Source organism: Egretta garzetta, unplaced genomic scaffold (genome assembly GCF_000687185.1).
Source record: "Egretta garzetta isolate BGI_Z169 unplaced genomic scaffold, ASM68718v1 scaffold45, whole genome shotgun sequence".
NCBI classification, from domain to species: domain Eukaryota; kingdom Metazoa; phylum Chordata; class Aves; order Pelecaniformes; family Ardeidae; genus Egretta; species Egretta garzetta.
The window spans coordinates 80,995-89,354 of record NW_009260028.1 but is presented as its reverse complement, the minus strand read 5'-3'; the positions used below and the strand labels follow the sequence as shown (position 1 = coordinate 89,354).

Genomic DNA, 8,360 nt, shown 5'->3' with positions numbered 1-8,360 from the left:
GGGGGGGGGGAACAAAACCTAAAAATACAAACAAACAAAACCCCAAATAAAATTAATCAGATTTTAAAAACATTCTTACTTTACATTGGAGGCATGCAGTTGATCCCAGCATCGGTTAACTGTGTAACACCACCTTTCCTCTGGAAATATTTAATCAAGTTTTAAGTAAGCGTTGGCGCTTGAGCGTATCATCGAGTTGGGCAGATTTTAGAGGCAAATTCCAGTTTAGGGACCTTTTTTCAAAGGTAGCTGCGCCCTCCTTGAGATTGTGAAATGCCTGTTCCCCATCTCCACCCCCTTTCCTTCTGTTACCGTGCTTTACCATAGTAAAGAAAAGGGGAAGTTGAGGTGTTGCATAACTTCTCTAAGTAAATAGATTTTCTGTGCAGATACGGAAGGCAGCCTTAACTCAACCAGTGCTGTAGCCACCAGATTCCTGCTAATGCTAACGGCAGTTGTGTAATTAATGGCCTTGTGTACTGAACTGAGACTGCTGCAAAACCTCTGGAGGGAATTATTTTGTCTATTCTGTTGGTTAACTTTCCCTGAAAATTAAGTGTAGCTGATACTCCGTCAGGGTGATGGGGGAGGATTTTACAAGGCCTGATGAAATAAGCTCTGGCATCTTTTTCCTGACCACTGGTCAAAGCATCCGCAGCAGCAGAATCGGATTGAGTGATTGAAATGGAGCCATTAATAAAAACATGATCAGTCTTGCTTGAGGGAATGAGTGTACTAAGATAAGAAAGTGGAAAACTGCACTTATAAGTTTTTGTGTGTTTCTAAGATGTTCTTGTAAAATCGTAGAAAGAATTGGGACCTGATTTTGGTACTAGCACAATTGCCTATTGCAGTCATGGTAAATGATCTAGGGTAGACAAGATTATTAATCTTCTTTGTCTAATCTATTCTCCTGAAGCCATTTGAAAAACCTGGAGCTTGTTAAAAGTTCTGAACACCTTTTTTTTCTTTATTTGGAACTCTTGTTCTCTTGTTTCTGCAACATCAACCGTAGGTGGCACTGACTATTAGCAGTTACAAGGTTTGGGATTCTTCCCTTTCTCCCAGACTTAAATGTTTTGTAAAGCCAATGGCAACCACTTGATCTATTTTCTCTGGCTCCAGAAAAGTGTACATGTATCAGGTGTCTGCAAGTTCTACAAATGAATAAGCATAGGAACTAAGTTATTTAGTGAGTTTGGTCAATCTGGAAACTTCCAGCTTCTGAAGGTGGAATTTGAGTTTGTGAGAACTCATCAGGAAAAATGTTAATATCGATTATTAAGGGATGAATATTCTTCCTGTGCTTTTTGGCTCTGTTCAAATGGGAGGCAAACTTGTTTCTGCAGGCTTAGTTCTAGTTACTGGTACAACTTGCAGAGGATGCTCAGTCAGGCTTGGTGTAACTCAGGGTTCCAGAGCCTGGGCACCACGGAGCGGTTCGGCACATGCAAAAAAAAGTTGCCTGTCTGGATTCACTTGCTACTGCAGCTTCAGTCTCCTTTCATAGCTACGCTTCTGGCATGGACTGCTGGAGTTTTGTTTATACACTGCTGTACATATGGATGAATGCACACCCTCTTTTCTCGTCCATCCAAGCAATCCAATACTGTGAATGTATTGCAGCTGAATTAGACTGGTAAAAAAGCAGGTTTTGACAGCTTTCTAAAGCAAGGAAATTAAAATGGACCTGTTTGGGAAGGAAGTGCTTAGATACATGTATACACATTTATACATACTTCACTGTGAAAGAGCCTTGCTTCAGGATGAAAAGGACTTTATTTTTCGTGGTTAGGAAAGAGACTGAAAGTGGGTGGTGGATCAGAAGAGCCACTGCTGCGAAACTCTTTGCTGCTGCTGCTGTGCAGTGATCCTTCCAGCTCCAGTCAACTCAGTAGTGCTTGCCCTGCTCATGAGGACTGTTTCAGCATGTCAGATCTCTGAGAAATAGCAAAAGTTGGTGGAATTATGGTTTTCATCCTAATGCCATTGTTCATCTTTTTAGTTCAGTACCAACACAGTTGTTTTCTTGGGGAGAAAGAAATTTCTTTCCAAAAATGAAAGAATACCGTTTTAGCAGGTTTAGTGGAAAACCTGTGTTGATTGTATTTGACTGACACACATCTCCCCCTAAGGGTGATGGTAGTGCCAGTAGTTTTTCTTATTTTGGAAGGTAAAGGCATTTACTGTGGTATGCAAGTCCTGTTACTTCAGTAGTCTCCACTGTTTCCTCAAGCTTAGTGTACTCAACTGTTGGTTTGTTTCACCAATAGAAAAAACCAAACCAACCCACCCACAAACTGTAGAGATAGAATATCTTGTAATTAAAGGGCCAAACTGAGATTTAGAAAATCTTTCTTCCTTTGCTATGGATACGGACTTCACATGAGCATGGGGAAGTTGCTTAATCTTCCCCTGCACTTTCTGTTCCTCATGTGTAAAGTGGGAATACTCCAAAGGACCGCTGCAATATGTTCACTGATGTTTGTCAAGTGTTCTGTTTTGTTCAAAGACAGAATAAGTTTTTTTCTTGCAGTGCCCAGTGGCCTCCACTGTGATTTAGAACCACGCAGTGCACATAATAAGGGGTCCTGGTGAACAACGAAGGACTGAAATTACCATGATCGTGCTGTAAAGAGCAGCAGCCATCTAACATCAGATATTTAGGTGTCAGATTGAAATAGGTCTTTGGTAACTGAAACGCCTCTTGCTTGTCTTTAGCTTGTTTGTGGGTGGGCTTTTTTATGACCTCACTTTATGAATAAGTAACATGGAATTGAATTATGTAGCTCAGCTGGAAATAGTTTGGGGTTTTCTTTTCCAGATTCATGCAGCGGATGAATAGTCTATGAAAATCCCTTCTGTAGTTAGGAGCGTGGCCTACTGTCTGCAGCTTGGTGGTGGAGTACATCAAGGTTTTTTTTTTTAATTATAGAGTTTTTAAATGATGGTTGTATGTTGCATCGAAGAACAACAGGTTGCTCGGTCAACTTCAGACACTTTGTTCGAGCTTTACTACCTATTCTTATCATTTTATCAAAGAAAATAATTTCATGGAAGGGTAGTTCAGATGCATGTTTTGTGTTATTTGAAAGTGTGGACTCTTGCACATAGTTACAGTTGACAGAGTAAAGTCAACAGAGGAAAGTCTCTGATCAACAGTTCTGTGCACTTCTGCGATTTATGAGGTTGCTATGTCAAAGGTTTTTGTAGCATTCGGCTAGTCATGATGGAGTGCAAACCAATTTGAAATTAAAAATGACCGGATGAGCTTTACTTTGCAAAAATTAAACTCATAATCAAATTTGCCAATCGAACAAAGAGAAGTGTTTAACAAGAGAGGCAATACCTGGAGTGGCAAAGATTTTGCTTACATATCCCTATCAAATAGTCTGTGTTTTTTGGATGTGTGTTAGGAAAACTGTCATAAATACTATTACCTATATACCTTCCTTGACTGATATCTGTGAAAAACAAGGATCGTGCTTGCTATTGGAAAATATCCATTTGCTTAAAAGTATGTTAATTAAAGGTGACTACAAGAATTCATGGAAAACTCGAGAAAGGTGTTTTCAGTAATATGTTACGTTTAGATGTATTAACAAAAAGGAGGGTGTTGTTATTCCATGTTCTTTAGTCATTCATGTCTTATCAGGCAGCTGACAAAAATAATTTACATTCAGTGCATGCTTTGCTTCTCGTACATAGAAGTGAATTACAAGAATAGTTTAGTCTATTAATTTTCATTTTGGAATCTTCCCCCCCTCCCCAATATAAGTGGAGCTTTTTGGTCTGAATAGTGATGGGTAGGGAGTAATTTACTGATTTTTGTCCTTCCCTCCGTCCTGCCCCTTTCTCAGCAAGAGATTTTACAGTCAAGATAGTTTAGATCTTCCAATCCTCCCTCTTGTTCCATTTGTCAAGATCACAGTAAAAATAATGTAAACCCCTGAAGATTTTTGACTTCCCATCCATATGCATTGTGGCGTGATATTTATTGCAGGTCAGTGGAAATACTTCCTACAATGGTGGAGAAATACAGCTGATGTTTTAGGAACCACACTACCTACAATTTCACCTCTGGCTTTAATGAAGCAGGTTGCTTATATCCTTTTATGGTGTGCAGCATCCTACATAATCTTTCTGTTCTTCTTTTTCTTGCTCTTCGGGACTCCGTGCTTGTGAGACAGTGTCCCAGGCAGCTCGGGTAGCCTCACTGTCTTCACCTGCCATTGAGGCTTTTCTTCCTGAAACTTACTCTTCCTCTACAACCCTTCCTTTCTGCTTAGTTATCCCTGTATCTTGTCTCAATTTGTAAGCACTTTGGGGTTGCAGTCTGAATTTACGGGAATATAAAATGTTTTACAATAGTAATTATGCCATGCAGTGTTTCTCAGCAAATGTCAAGCGCAGACAGACTTGCTCTCATAAACCTGGCAGAATATAAAGAAGGCAAGTGGAATTTGCATCCCAGTAGGTTATTCTTGGTAAGCCAAACTGTTCACCTTCAGAAGAGCTGCAAGCAAGCTCTGGGTTACATGATTTAGTAGAGAGATACCAAAAGGACTTTGGAAGGAAGTCGGGTTAAGTTTTATTTGCAATAAAACTGAAATCGGAGGTGGACCCAGTAAATCCAGTCCTTCTCATCTGAGGAGTGGGAGGAGAAATTTATGTGCAAAGAAGTGGAGAACTCGCAGAATTAAGTGCTGTTTGGGCTCAGGAGGTTGCTGAGACATAGAAAGCGTCCTTTGTCTCGTTGAAAGAGGTCTGGGTTTATGATTAACCGGTCCCTCGGACAGGTGCTTGCTCTGCCTTTACCTTCCTCCTCAAAAGTTCCCTTGTTCATGTTGTCTTTGGCACGGTTTGCTGTCATGATCAAAAAATAAATAAACAAGCGTTGTCACTCAGAAAGTAAGTTTTCCTAGGAGCAGTGTTTCCTTTCCTTCGCTGGTCTTTCTGGGCTTTCATCCAGCTGCACCCTCTGAAGTGAAAACAGGTTGCAGCGGGATAGGGATATTCTCATTGTACCATCCAGGGAAGGGAAGGTGCTTTCACTAGGTTTTTAATAGCATCGGCTCAAGAGAAAGGGGAGCCCTTTGATGCTATATTTTAGCCTTTCTACATTCTATTTCAGCCCTTCTGTGCCCTTTTCTCCATATCGTTAATCTTTGGGTTCTGTTGATGGTTTACCATGTATCACTCTTCCTTGCCCTCCAATCATGTAGTAAAAGAAGGGTATTGGGTGAAAAATGTGTTATTACAGCAACGTGTGTTGTTATGCTGCAAAAACAACAAATGCATTTTTTTTTTTTTGTAAGAGGAAGGGAAGACATCCTTACCCTGGAAGCCAGTGTTGTCCTAGGGCTTCATTTAATTGTTGTCCAGCTGAACTAGTATTCTGTATCTACTCGGCATCTCCCAGGTGCAAATGTATTTATTTTAAAGTTCATATAGACTGTGACTAGGGAAAGGGAACAAACGGAAGGGTGTGAATCTGAGGAAAGGCAAGCAACCTAACATCGTTTGTGTTTTGGCTTGTGGTTTTGCAGGAGGTATTTGGGTGGATTTGGATTAATTCTTGCTGTGGTGGTTTACTGTTGGAGGAGAGGAAGAAATAGCCTCCCGCGTGTAGGTGATCTTGGCCTGGGGAGCCCTGCAGAAGCCTGATGCAATTTCCTGTGCGAGAGGTGCCCGGGTATTACAGTAAAAACAAGCGTTTGTGGAAACCAAAGGGTAAGGAAGAAGGACACAGTAAGTGGTTAGGCTGTGTGGGTAGAAATGAGAGAGTTATTAATGTCTGTAGAACTCGGATGAGAAATTTTGAACTTAATCTAGAGCAAGAGAAAAACAATTGAAAACTTGAAGAAAAGGGTTATATGGTCAGAGTGTCCTGAGGGAAGGACTACAATAACAGCCGTGTTTTGTGTGGCGTGGAAGGGTAGTGTGGGTGGTAGAAGCAGGGAGCTGAGAAGAGGCTAGATGAGAGTAACTGAAGGGTAATAGTGGGAGAGGACAAGTTTTTAGCAAAGCAGAATGCAATGTCAAGGGTGTGTTGTGTGGTGGTGTTTTGGTTTGGTTTTGTGGTTGTTTTTTTTATGTCGTCACAGGTAACTGGATAGCGGGAGTGTCAGAATAGAGATAATCCCCTGATGACAACTTTTTTTTCCACAAAGTGGATAGTATTAACCAGGCAAGGGGACCTCTCCCCTCCCTCCTGGCACGTTATGTTTACCAGCTTGCTCAGCTTAGTTTCACTGATCAAGCTCTGATGCTGTCACGAACTGACCGCTAGTATAACCAACTTCAGGGGAAAACTAATTTAGTTGTTGATACCTTGTTAAGAAGTAAGACAGGCTCCCTTTTATGAGCTAATACTGAATTAACAGAATGGCTTTCCTGTTACAGTGGAAATAAAACTGTTTCCCACCATAAGTTTCCGCATCCTGATTATAATGTATTTATTTTTGGCAGGGTGGAGTGAAAAGCAGATTCACAAAGATCCAGCATTGACACTCAAAAGGTATGAGTTTCTGCCCCTGAACTTGGGAAGAAGTTTATTAACCTGTATTTTCTCTCACCCCAGGCATGGAGTAGTAACTCCCATCAAATTCACACTAGCTTTGGTCCTTAACCCCCTTAAGAACTGTGAGGCGGAGGGGTGGTTTATTTCACATGCCCAGACAGTGAGAGCCTTTCTCCTGAGATTGCTAACTAGGGTGCCCAGCGAACAGTCTGCTAAAAGTTTCCTGGGAAGCTGGAGACGTGATCACCTGCCAACCAGAACGGAGTCCTTTTCTCAACAAATGTTTTTTAAATGTTATGCTTTTAAGAGCATAACGTCTCTTTGAGAAGAGTGGGTGTTGGGTTTGGGTTTTTTTCTTCCTCTGGTCTTCCTTTGTTGCTCTGTTTGGCTTGTCCTACCATGATTCACTCCTGCATTAATTCGGTATTTGCGAGTCATCTTGTGGTTCTGTTCTGCAGGTACGTATGAGCCTGAACTGCTGTTGAATGAAGTCACATTAATGTAGTTCTCAGTGAAGTTCTTTTGGTATTGTTCACTAATGAAATTTAGTGACAGGGGTTGAATTAAAAGCACCCTCTTTAGCTTTATGATGGGATTCTTATAAATACACCAAAAAAGAGAAGAAGCCAAAAAGGTACAGCTTAGTAAGAATACAGGCAGTCAGTGAAACTTATCTTCAGGTCATTGGCAATGCCTTACTATATATTGATTCAGAAAACGATGGAGTGAGTTACTGATGGTATATTGAGCTGAGAAATTACTCTTCCAGATACATCAAGGAAAGAGGGCTTTATAGAACACAAAGGACATGGGTTGTAACCTGTCAGCCATGCTCAGATCTCTACCATGGCAGATTTAAGCTGGAAATAATACCAAGCCTGATCAGCTGAATCGATAAGAGTTGTGGTTAGGGATAAAAACTGTTAGATAATGACTTTTTACTATGTGATACATAGTTTAAGCTACTCTGGTGGAGTTTCATGTGTTTATTTGCTAGGTTCATGACTTCTAGGACTTCCGTTTTATAACAATTTCCCCTCCCCCCCCGCCCCGCAACTTTATCAGGAGACATTAAGTGATCAGATTAAAACTGTGATTACAGCTTTCAGAAATTTCTGAGTGTTTTCTTACCCCCAAAGCTGAGAGATCTGCAGAGGGAAGCTCACCACCTACTTCCCACTGCCTTTCATTGTTACCCCCAGCCAATTTTGTTAATTGATGATGAATTGGTATCAGGCTTCCAGCATGTGGGAAACCAGATCACCCACTGTGGTTGGTGCATGTTGAATGACTTGAGGAATGGGAAAGCTGGAATAACTGATTTTGCGCGTCATTCACAAAAGGAAATCCTATGCTGTGTCCTGAATTACAGCTAATTATATTAGGAAAATATTCACATTTTGAACGTGAACCAGTTTAAGCATCACGGCTATTAAAAGCAAACTGGTGATGTATGACTGTTTTTCAGTAATGTAGATGTCCATCTATCACATGCCTAATTCTGCAACCTTAACCTGTATTGCGTCAATCAGATACCTCTGATGCACAAATCTGCATGAGTGCATAATCTTGCCATTATTTTGTTGTGCTGTTAAAATCAATAGATATACTTGTGTTAGTAAAAATAAAGAAGTAAAAAGTGCAAAAAAGGGCTTACTATCAAACTATTTATCAATATGATATTTTAACATTTTTAAAAACTTAGTTTGACATTTCACACACGTAAATATAACCACAGGCAAAAATGTGTTTTTCCTTTTCTAAAAAAAAAAATAAAAATAGTACCTTTACAGAATTGGGCATTGGCAGCCATCCAGTGCTTTAAGATTATCTATTG

At 40.4% G+C, this 8,360-nt stretch overlaps 1 protein-coding gene across 3 annotated transcripts in view; it reads left to right on the top strand.

Annotated features, from left to right (window-relative positions):
• Window positions 1–8,360, top strand: part of NRIP1 (nuclear receptor interacting protein 1) — a 72,716-nt gene that overhangs the window by 42,575 nt on the left and 21,781 nt on the right. The window contains exon 2 of one of the 3 annotated variants that reach the window (XM_035896493.1): window positions 6,472–6,520. The exons of the other annotated variants lie outside the window; for them this stretch is intronic. The gene's annotated coding sequence lies outside the window, so the exon portion shown is untranslated. The remainder of the gene's footprint in view (window positions 1–6,471; window positions 6,521–8,360) is intronic. 3 annotated transcript variants of the gene reach the window in all.